Source organism: Lynx rufus, unplaced genomic scaffold (genome assembly GCF_022079265.1).
Source record: "Lynx rufus isolate CCGP_SWC_20201006 ecotype Redwood Valley unplaced genomic scaffold, mLynRuf1.p SCAF_10, whole genome shotgun sequence".
Lineage (NCBI taxonomy): Eukaryota > Metazoa > Chordata > Mammalia > Carnivora > Felidae > Lynx > Lynx rufus.
In genome coordinates, this window is record NW_025814824.1 from 67,035,933 (window position 1) to 67,048,013 (window position 12,081).

Below are 12,081 nucleotides of genomic sequence, written 5' to 3' on the forward strand. Positions count from 1 at the left end.
ATTTGCTTTGAGGAATGTAATAGAGTAGAGGATGTGCCCATGAATAGGAGGCTAGAAAAATGATTGAAGGAGACGTGTGGCTCTCAGAGCAATGAGCAAGGAGTTCTTTTATAAAAGATTACATGTAGTAATGGTAGATCATTGGGGCCGACATTGTTGAAGTAATTTAACAGCATTTGCAGCAAATATTAAGCACCCATTTCTGGGGACTCTGGCAGAAGACAAGTAACTCAAATAAATATAATCTCCACTGTCTTTCTAATGGTCCACTCAGAAGTAATATCACTAACGTATTTATTCAACAAATAGTTAGCGTTTCAGCTACTGTTGGGTGCTAAGGATATACTAATGAACAAGGCAGATGTTGTTCCTCTTATTCCCGCATGTAAAGGCCTTAGCTTTGTAGGTCACTGTTTTTCAAATTTTAATGGACATATGAGTCACCTGAGGATCTTGTTAAAATGTAGATTCTAAATCAGTCTGTGGTAGGGCCTCTCTTTCTGTATTTTTGACCAACTCCAACATGATGCTGATGTTGCGGGTCAGAGGACCAAGCTTTTAAGTAGCAAAGATCTAGATCCTGTCTAGCAAATATGGCAATTATTAAACCACTACTACTCCTGCTCCTCATCTGTTTTTGTTAGTTCATTGCTTTTATGAAAATAATGTATGATCATTATAACAACATTGGGACAGTATAGAAAAGCATAAGGAACAATGTAAAAATCACCCAATTCCCCCCACCCCATTATTGATTTTCGGCGAATGTCCATTCAGATTAATATGTGTGCATATGTTTACACTTTATATGTTATCCCAAGTACTTGATACATTCTGAGCCCTGTGTTTGATTCTATTAGCTTTATAGTTTTACTAAGCTCAGTACCCAAGTGTCCTCAACCAAGCAATTAAGTACGTGCATTTCTGAGGGGAAGACTTTGCTCAGTTAAAAATAACTGGGTTTAACATCATTCTGTCACTCAAAAAATGGGTAGATATTAATATAATTGAAGCTCATAATGTGTGAGCTGTAGTTAAATGAGTACTTGTTAATTGACTCATAGAATGAAAGACTTTTTAATTTTTTTTTAAACTTACTCTCTTTTTTTTTTTGTATTTGAAAATCAGTTGATACTCCCATAGGATAAATAGAAAAACAAAATACCTACACTCCACCCAACCCAAAAACAACCACTGTTCTTAACTCTGATGTGTACGCTAACTAAGGGAGGTCTTAAATGAACCCATAGAATAGCTTATGTAAGTGTTTGGGTCAAAAGAAATCCTTGGTTCTTCCACGTTTCCACTGCCTTTGAAGTAACCATAATCTTTTGTCTATACTCTGTAGTCTTGTAACAGAGAACTGCTAGCAGCTTGCCCTGTGTCTAGTACCTAGGGCTCAGCAATTTTTTGTGAAGTTAGTGGAAGAATGAATGAATGAGGTAGCAAACCAAACGGACCTGTGTGACATAAACTCTGGCTGTTACTCTTCATGTGCCGCAGCTTGCATTCGTCACTCATCTCAAATGCCTTGTACTCTTCCAGCCACACACAACTCTTCTGGGGCAACAGAGGTCCATCATATGTATAAAGTTGCTTTTTAACTCTAAATATGTGCTTAAATTCTACTGTGGAAAAATTTGGAATGTGGAATACTGGGGGATATAGAAACATGAATGATAGCCTCCTGTCTCTGGGAACTATAATTTAAGACTGACTGCAGAAATAGTACAAATATACAGTGCTGTGGGAACATAAGGGGGGGGACTTTAATTGTCCGAGAGCAGAGGGAATTATTAATAGACCTTTAAGATGACTTATTAATGCTTGCTAGCATTACTGTGTACTCTGTGATGTTCTTAGATGCTATTCAGTGCTTTACATGTATTAATTTGTTGAATCCTCAGAACAACCTTGTGAGTTAAGTACAATTTATAGATCCTTTTTAAAGATGGGGACATAGAGACATAAAGTAACTTGCCCAAAGCCATATGGGCTGCAAGTGGCAGAGCTGGATTTGAAGAGCCTATACTCTTAACTACTCAGTAGGCAGTGAGAGGGACCGGGAGGTAGGGGGAGAAAGCATTATAGATAGAAGGAGTAGCATAGGTGAAGGCACGTAGATGAGATGGTACTGACCAGTGGATTCATATAAAAGAATAGTACGAAATGAGCCATAGAAGGTCTTAAAGCAAAGGAAGTGACACCAAGAGGTATGTTAGAAGTAATTTGATGTTTACCCCTAAGATGGATATTTTGAGGAAAGCCTGGTAGTAGGACATTCATTCATGTAGGCAGAGGTAATAAGGCCGTTAAATTAGGCTAACTATACTGCAGATGGAAAATGGAAAAGAAATGATAGCTTTTAGAAGCACTGAGAAGGATATACAGTTTGTTGACTCATTAGGTAGAGAGTTAGAACCACAGAAACTGTTTTGAACATAAATCATTGAGAAATAGGGATACTATTAACAAGAATAGATGGTCAAGTCATGGAAGAGATCTGGTGTGAAGGTGGACAGTTACTTGTTTTAGGTGCTAGTGGAATGTTCAAGAAGACCTGGCAGCAGTCAGCTGGAATATTTATAAGTAATCCAGCATATTATGGGAAGTATAACTAATAAAATGATTAAGAGCAGGGTTGCCTGGGTGGCTCAGTCAGCTGAGCATCTGACTCTTGATTTTGGCTGTCATGATCCCAGGGTCATGGGGTTGAGTCCCATGTCGGACTCTATGCTGAGCAGGGAGCCTGCTTAAGATTCTCTCTTTTTACCTCTGCCCTTCTCCCTTGCTCACTCACTCACTCTCTCACTCTCTAAAAAAATGATTGGTGCACCTGGGTGACTCAGTTGGTTGAGCAGCTGACTTCAGCTCAGGTCATGATTTCACGGTTCATGAGTTTGAGCCCCACGTCAGGCTTGCTGCTGTCAGCGCCGAGCCCACTTCAGATCCTTTGTCCCCTTCTTTCTCTGCCCCTCCCTCTCATTCTCTGTCTCAAAAAAATGATTAAGAGCAAGAGAATGTAAATGGAACTAACATCTGGATTTTATATCCAGCAGAGAATCATAGGCATCTGAGACAACACACTTCCTTCACCCTCTTCCTTTGCCCTTGTAATATCAGTCCCCTCCTATCTTTACTTCCTTTCTTCGCTAGCCTTTCTTATCTAGGTTACCAGACACTCTTTCCCAAAACCTCATCACTCCATAGTCATTCTGTAAGGAGTCACTCACTATATATTTGCAACTTTCTGGAGCATCAAATGGAGAAAAAAACTTTTATATCAGGTGTCAACATGTTGAGGTAGAGGTTATATTGCAAAGGGTTAAGAAGTGAATGAGTGATAAGCAGATAAAGAGAATTCTTAACACCTTGCAGTCTAATTTTAACTTCCAGGCTACTGATAACTCTCCAGAAGTTAGCTGTAAAAGGAAAGGAAATGAACAACATGAAGGATGGGCAGTATTTAGGGAAGATGGATAGCATCTACCAGGCCTTTTTTTTGCTTCTAGCAGCTGGATGTTGATTTTTTCATGGCTTCGTCTTGAATACATTTACAGAAGCATTTTCTCTTTATGCTTTCTAAAATGCTGCCTCATCTCTCTAATCATGCCTTTGCCTAATTACACTACCCTCTTCTCTGTCGGTTAGCCTCCTGTTTTATTTTGCAGTGCAAGCCACATTTGAATCTCAGTTCTAATTCATACCACCCATGCCTCTCTCTTTCTCTCCAATGTCCCTGAATAAGTTGGGACCTAGCAGCATTGAGGGGCTACATCTTATGAACCTAAATTAGTTATCAGGGCTGGTCATTTCTTGTTGGAGGGCCTCTGATGTCAAGAGAGGTGATCCAGAAGGCAGGAGTAGGGGAAAGTGGAATAAAAAAGTTAGGCGGTTAGACATCCTTTCAAACATCCCTAACCCAGATGATTCTCAAAAAGAGTGGTGGTGTTGTCATGGGATGTCAGGTAAGCCCAGGTGCCAAAGTCTTTCATTGCCATTACCTTCAAAGAACGAATGATGTGAAAGGGGCAAATGGGAATCCAAAAGAGTATGAAATACTGCTCTTGGCTTGTAGAGAGAGCCTTAGAACTGTCTTGAACTTCCCATTTTTCTGTCACCTTTGTGTATGGCTTTGATTTACCACCAGTTTTTTCCAACCTTTTTCATATCTTGACACATAGTGGAATTGATAATAAAGGATACAAATGTGTTTATTGTTGGCTGGAGGTGACCAGTCTTGGGCTCTGGCTATCCCAGGCCCAAAGACCGAGAGGATTGATGGCTCTGACACCCATAAGCCATTAAAGGCTCATTTGGGAAGCAGATCTACCCAATCCTTTCTTCTTCGTTGCCAAATCTTAGTTTATGGCACTAGTTACGGCAGGCTTCCATGTCATCTGAGATGAATTCTGTGCTGCAGTATACCACACTTATATTAACTTCATGTTTTCATTAGAACTTAAAGATACTTGGTTTACTGAAACCTCATAACTCCCTAGTGTCTGCATTATGTATTTTTCTGAAAACATTTGCTGTCTTTTTTTCCTTTATTCCCCCTGCCCCATTTTGTTTGTTTGTTTGTTTGTTTATTTATTTATTTATTTATTTATTTATTTATTTTAATGTAAGTAAACTCCACCACCAACATGGGGCTTGAACTCACAACTCTGAGATCAAGACCCTCAGCTCTACCGACTAAGCCAGCCAGGCACCCCTCCCCTCATTTTAACTTATTATCTGTGCAATACTCCTTCTCTTTTCCATTAGAAATGATATACTGCCTTCTTTAGAAAGCTTTGCCTAAGTAAGAAAATACATTACCTACCCACCCCAGAACTTTTATTATGATAGCTAAAATGTCCCATGTAAAAAGAAATGTATACACAAAAAATATTTTTATTTTGGTTCTATGCCATATTTCTCTCTATGTTATTTTTAAATGTTTATTGTTCAGGAGGTGGAAAAAGTATGAGTTTTCAATTCTGAAAAAAAATCACTTTTTCATATTTTAGATTTTGCTTTATCATAAAAGTTCCTGCAGGACAGAGAACTTTTTAAAATAAAAACTTTAAAAAATGATTTGTGTGCTCTTGAGCACTGTGCCATGTATTTGAGTATACTTAGCACACATGCTACTTCTTGATATTAATTCAGTCAGTTTTAGGCTGCTAGGGAAGTGATTCATACGTACTAATAGGTATAATTCAAAATGCAAAGTAGTAAAAGTGTTAGTGTTACTTGCCTCTCCTTGTGCTTCCATAGTCACTTGTGCTTATTCCTTCATGGCAGTTACACTATATACATTTCCTCCATGTTTGTCTCTGAGAAAGTCTATCACAAACTGGAGCAGTGGGTTTTTTTATTTTTTTATTTTTTTAATGTATTTTTATTTATTTTTGAGAGAGAGAGAGACAGAGAGAGAGAGACAGAGTGTGAGCAGGGGAGGGGCAGAGAGAGATGGAGACACAGAATCCGAAGCAGGCTCCAGGCTCCGAGCCGGCGGCACAGACCCTGATGCAGGGCTCGAACTCACGAACCATGAGATCATGACCTGAGCCGAAGTCAGACGCTTAACCAACTGAGCCACCCAGGTGCCCCTTGAGTGGTGGTTTTTTTTTTTTTTTTTTTAATATATGAAATTTATTGTCAAATTGGTTTCCATACAACACCCAGTGTTCATCCCAAAAGGTGCCCTCCTCAATACCCATCACCCACCCTCCCCTCCCTCCCACCCCCCATCAACCCTCAGTTTGTTCTCAGTTTTTAAGAGTCTCTTATGCTTTGGCTCTCTCCCACTCTAACCTTTTTTTTTTTTTCTTCCCCTCCCCCATGGGTTTCTGTTAAGTTTCTCAGGATCCACATAAGAGTGAAACCATATGGTATCTGTCTTTCTCTGTATGGCTTATTTCACTTAGCATCACACTCTCCAGTTCCATCCACGTTGCTACAAAAGGCCATATTTCATTTTTTCTCATTGCCACGTAGCATTCCATTGTGTATATAAACCACAATTTCTTTATCCATTCATCAATTGATGGACATTTAGGCTCTTTCCATAATTTGGCTATTGTTGACAGTGCTGCTATGAACATTGGGGTACAAGTGCCCCTATGCATCAGTACTCCTGTATCCCTTGGATAAATTCCCAGCAGTGCTATTGCTGGGTCATAGGGTAGGTCTATTTTTAATTTTCTGAGGAACCTCCACACTGCTTTCCAGAGCGGCTGCACCAATTTGCATTCCCACCAACAGTGCAAGAGGGTTCCCGTTTCTCCACATCCTCTCCAGCATCTATAGTCTCCTGATTTGTTCATTTTGGCCACTCTGACTGGCGTGAGGTGATACCTGAGTGTGGTTTTGATTTGTATTTCCCTGATAAGGAGCGACGCTGAACATCTTTTCATGTGTCTGTTGGCCATCTGGATGTCTTCTTTAGAGAAGTGTCTATTCATGTTTTCTGCCCATTTCTTCACTGGGTTATTTGTTTTTCGGGTGTGGAGTTTGGTGAGCTCTTTATAGATTTTAGATACTAGCCCTTTGTCCGATATGTCATTTGCAAATATCTTTTCCCATTCCGTTGGTTGCCTTTTCGTTTTGTTGGTTGTTTCCTTTGCTGTGCAGAAGCTTTTTATCTTCATAAGGTCCCAGTAATTCACTTTTGCTTTTAATTCCCTTGCCTTTGGGGATGTGTCGAGTAAGAGATTGCTACGGCTGAGGTCAGAGAGGTCTTTTCCTGCTTTCTCCTCTAAGGTTTTGATGGTTTCCTGTCTCACATTCAGGTCCTTTATCCATTTTGAGTTTATTTTTGTAAATGGTGTGAGAAAGTGGTCTAGTTTCAACCTTCTGCATGTTGCTGTCCAGTTCTCCCAGCACCATTTGTTAAAGAGGCTGTCTTTTTTCCATTGGATGTTCTTTCCTGCTTTGTCAAAGATGAGTTGGCCATATGTTTGTGGGTCTAGTTCTGGGGTTTCTATTCTATTCCATTGGTCTGTGTGTCTGTTTTTGTGCCAATACCATGCTGTCTTGATGATTACAGCTTTGTAGTAGAGGCTGAAGTCTGGGATTGTGATGCCTCCTGCTTTTAAACCACAATTTCTTTTTTTTTTTTTTTTTTTTTTTTTTTTCAATGTTTATTTATTTTTGGGACAGCGAGAGACAGAGCACGAATGGGGGAGGGGCAGAGAGAGGGAGACACAGAATCGGAAACAGGCTCCAGGCTCCGAGCCATCAGCCCAGAGCCCGACGCGGGGCTCGAACTCACGGACCGCGAGATCGTGACCTGGCTGAAGTCGGACGCTTAACCGACTGCGCCACCCAGGCGCCCCAAACCACAATTTCTTTATCTATTCATCAGTTGATGGACATTTAGGCTCTTTCCATAATTTGGCTATTGTTGAGAGTGCTGCTATAAACATTGGGGTACAAGTGCCCCTATGCATCAGTACTCCTGTATCCCTTGGATAAATTCCTAGCAGTGCTATTGCTGGGTCATAGGGTAGGTCTATTTTTAATTTTCTGAGGAACCTCCACACTGCTTTCCAGAGCGGCTGCACCAGTTTGCATTCCCACCAACAGTGCAAGAGGGTTCCCGTTTCTCCACATCCTCTCCAGCATCTATAGTCTCCTGATTTGTTCATTTTGGCCACTCTGACTGGCGTGAGGTGATATCTGAGTGTGGTTTTGATTTGTATTTCCCTGATAAGGAGCGACGTTGAACATCTTTTCATGTGCCTGTTGGCCATTTGAGCGGTGGTTTTTAATTGATGTGGGGGTGGTAAGGAATGGGGCCTGTGCATTTTGGAAAACATTCCCCATGCTGTTCTTTAGGCATATCACACCTTCCATCCCCATCAACCCCACCATTCTTCTTTGGGAAACTTATACTCATCTCTAAAGTCCTAGAAAATAGGAAACTGTACCTTATTTATCATTGCATCCCAGTGCTTAGCATTTTTGCAGCATCTATGCTGTTAAGATAGGCAATAAATGTTCCTTGCAGGAAGGTAAAACTAGGAGTTTGGAGGTAGGAGAAATTAATTGTGACTCGGAAGAGCATGATAGACTTTGTACGATGGTTACTTGAGAGGAGTTATGAAAAGAGGTGTAGGGCTGGTTTTATAGAAATGGGGGAAAACATTTCACACGAGGGAATGAGCAAAAGCAGACACAGGAAAGTGTGGTATGTATTCCAGGAATTCTGGGGCAAAAATCATAGAGTGTGTGAAGTGGAAGAAGCCTATTGAATTTGCCTCTAGAAGGCCATTGCATGGAATTTGAACTTTGTAGGTGGTGGGGAACCATTGAAGAAATTTTATCATGGCATAACTTGAATCATATGTCAGAAACTTGATATATCTGTCACTGTAAAGGTGAGATTATGGCTAGGTAGAAAGTAGAGATGGGGGCTCCAGGTAAAATGAGGACAATTAGAGTCTAAATTAGATTGATGGTGAAGAAAGAAGAGGGAGTTGATGCCAGACATATTTGAGAGGTAAAAATCAGTAAGCCACTCTTTTTTTAAGTACCACATTTTTCATTTTAAAGTCTTTTTTTTTTTTTTTTTTTTTTTTAAGAGAGAATGTGCATGCACATGTGCAGGAGCCAAGGAGGGGCAGAGAGGGAGGAAGAGAGAGAATCCCAAGCAGGCTCCATGCTGAGCCATGAACCATGAGGTCATGACCTGAGCTGAAATCAAGAGTTGGATGCTCAACCGACTGAGCCATGCAGGCCTCTCCTGCATTTTTCATTTTAAAGATCGTGCTAGCAAAGAAGAATGTTTTGACAGGCTAACACTCCTCCTTTGCAATTGAATTGCCTCAGCATTTATAGAAAATAATGAAATAAAGTTAATTAGATGTCATCCTGATAATAACAGTAGAGTTAAGTGATTGATGATATGTTGTGGAGGTTTATTTCATGTAAAAATTAATTGTAGATTATAGACATGTCCCAAGAGAGAACAAGATATTAATTTGGTCTTTATGTTTCTGTCGTGGTTTACATAGGCCTTTTATGCTTTCTTTCTCTTTATGAATTCAGGCACAGAAGAGGCTAAGTGATGGTGCAGTCTCAGTGCCACTTCAGAAAATTACATAGGAATCAGTAGACAATATGCTGATGTACTATTTACTAGAACCACAAGAAACTGAGCTGAAATATTGAAAACGAAGGACATTCTTCTTATTATCTTGTTAGCTGCCCTTACCAGAGTATTTGTTTTAGCAGCTTTTAGCTGACAGCAAAAACTAATACCATCATCAATGTTATTTTATGTATGTTGCTAGTTTTCATTGTTTTAGGAGACAACATGATTATGACTTATTCAGTTATTTTTGCTGTATACATCATCTGTAAATCAAGTGAATTATTCATATTACTGTTAGTATCATTTCTCTTAAGTAGTTTGTTGACTTTATATAATATAGTGCTTGCTTCATGTAGTCTTCAGCTCTGTAAGCTCATTTGTGTTGTTTTAAAACTCGAAACCAAGACTTTTAGTTTTTAAGATAGCAGAGTATAGGCATTTGTACCCCCTTCTGTCTGAAATTACTCTGAAACAACAAGGAGATTGAGAGACAGAGATTACATCTTTGGTGAGACCAGGAATCCTATAACCCAAATCAAAATATTTGAGAAAGGTTCCCGTAAGCAGGAAGAGATTGAAAGAGGATACTGTCGGGAAGAGATCTCAGATAGAGCTGGCAGTGCAGTCAGGGAGAGATCTTCTGTTTCCAGTAGCAACAGGATGCATAGGAAGGCAGTAAGAGCTTCCTTGGATTGTTTGGCAGCATTAACTAGCAGGAAAGGAAGAGGACATAAGAAAACATACAGAGAGACCCCATCTTTGCAGGAATCACTTTCTTGGTGAGGCAAGGAGTAACGGCTAAACGACTTTCTCTCACTTGTTCTCAGACACATTGTCTTTGTCTTTCTCTCACACACACACACATGCACAAAACACTGTGTCATAATATGCTTTCTTGTATATTAGAGACTACCTTCTAGTCCAGAACACAGCCTGTTTCTTCCTTCCACAGGCCTCTTGGAAATAACTGATCTGAGTAGAGTTCACATCATTCACAGGTAAATAAGAAAAAGGAAATGAGCACAGTTATCTCCCCAAAAATGCTACCAGAGAAAAGGAAAAAAGAAACAGGGAAAAACAAGTGACAAAGAACCCATGAGAAAACTGTATTGGCCTAACAAATTTAATGAAACAGTCACTTCTTTAAATTTTTTTTAATGTTTATTTATTTTTTTAAATCCTTTTTTTTTTTTTTTAATTTTTTTTTTTAACATTTTTATTTATTTTTGGGACAGAGAGAGACAGAGCATGAACGGGGGAGGGGCAGAGAGAGAGGGAGACACAGAATCGGAAGCAGGCTCCAGGCTCCGAGCCATCCACCCAGAGCCTGACGCGGGGCTCGAACTCACGGACCGCGAGATCGCGACCTGGCTGAAGTCGGACGCTTAACCGACTGCGCCACCCAGGCGCCCCTATGTTTATTTATTTTTGAGAGAGAGTACGAGTCGGGGAGGGGCAGAGAGAGAGAGAGAGAGACAGAATCTGAAGCAGGCTCCAGGGTCTGAGCTGTTAGCACAGAGCCTGATGCGGGTCTCGAACTCATGAACAGTGAGATCATGACCTGAGCTGAAATCAGATGCTTAACTGACTGAGCCACCCATGTGCCCTGAAATAATCACTTATTTAAAATAATAGACAAAGTTAATTAGCTAGGAAGAAATAATAAGACAACAGTATATGATAAACCATATACTGGCAGAGCTCAAGAAAGAAAGAAAAATAAAATCAGAGAAATAAAAGGCCATATGGGAAGCAAAAAGGAGAATTAACATTGTTGAAAAGTCAGTAAAGGGCATGACAACAAGCTTTTGGAAGTTGAACGAAGTGAAATGGTAATGAGAGGAGATGAAACATGCTCAGGTGTGTGTTCTGGAAATAAGAGAATTCAACATTAGAACAGAAGAATATTCAAACATATAACTTCCCACTAAAAAAAGAAATCTTGGTTCTACAGATTGGAAGGACACATGATGAAGAAAAGCTAGTATACATTAACCCTTGAACAGTGTGGGGATTAGGGACACCAGCCTCCTCATGCAGTTGAAAATCAGTATGTTATAGACGCCTCAGAAACTTAACTACAAATAGCCTACTGTTGACCTTACTGATAACATAAACAGTCAATTAACACATATTTTGTATATTATATGTATTATATACTATATTTTTACAATAAGGTAACCTAGAGAAAAGAAAATATTAAGAAAATTGTAAGAAAAAAATCCTAAGGAAGAGAAAATACATTTACAGTACATACTGTAAAGAATCCACGTTTAAGTGGACCCAGGCAATTCAAACCTATGTTCACGGGTCAGCTGTACATTCATCAACATCATTACATAACCTAATTTTGAAAAAAAAAACTGGCTTTCATAGGTAAGGAATGCATTCTCTGCTCATCACATTAAAAGGGTCAACTTAGGGGCGCCTGGGTGGCTCAGTTGGTTGAGCGTCCAACTTCAGCTCAGGTCACGATCTTGCGGTCTGTGGGTTCGAGCCCCGCGTCAGGCTCTGGGCTGATGGCTCAGAGCCTGGAGCCTGCTTCCGATTCTGTGTCTCCCTCTCTCTCTGCCCCTCCCCCGTTCATGCTGTCTCAAAAATAAATAAATGTTAAAAAAAATAAAAAATAAAATAAATAAAAGGGTCAACTTAAAAAAAAAATTTTTTTTTAATGTTTATTTATTTTTGAGAGAGAGAGACAGAGACCGAGCACGAGCTGGAGAGGGCAGAGAGAAAGGGAGACACAGAATCCAAAGCAGGCTCCAGGCTCTGAGATGTCAGCACAGATCCCGATGCGGGGCTCGAACCCATGGACTGCGAGATCATGATCTGAGCTGAAGTCGGACACTCAACCGACTGAGCCACCCAGGGGCCCCTAAAAGGGTCAACTTTTTAATTGAAAAAATTTAAAGGGGAGTGCTAGGGGAAGGATCAGATATTGTCAGGGGATATTTAGTATTATAGCATTATTGTATAAAATCTACAAGTTGTCA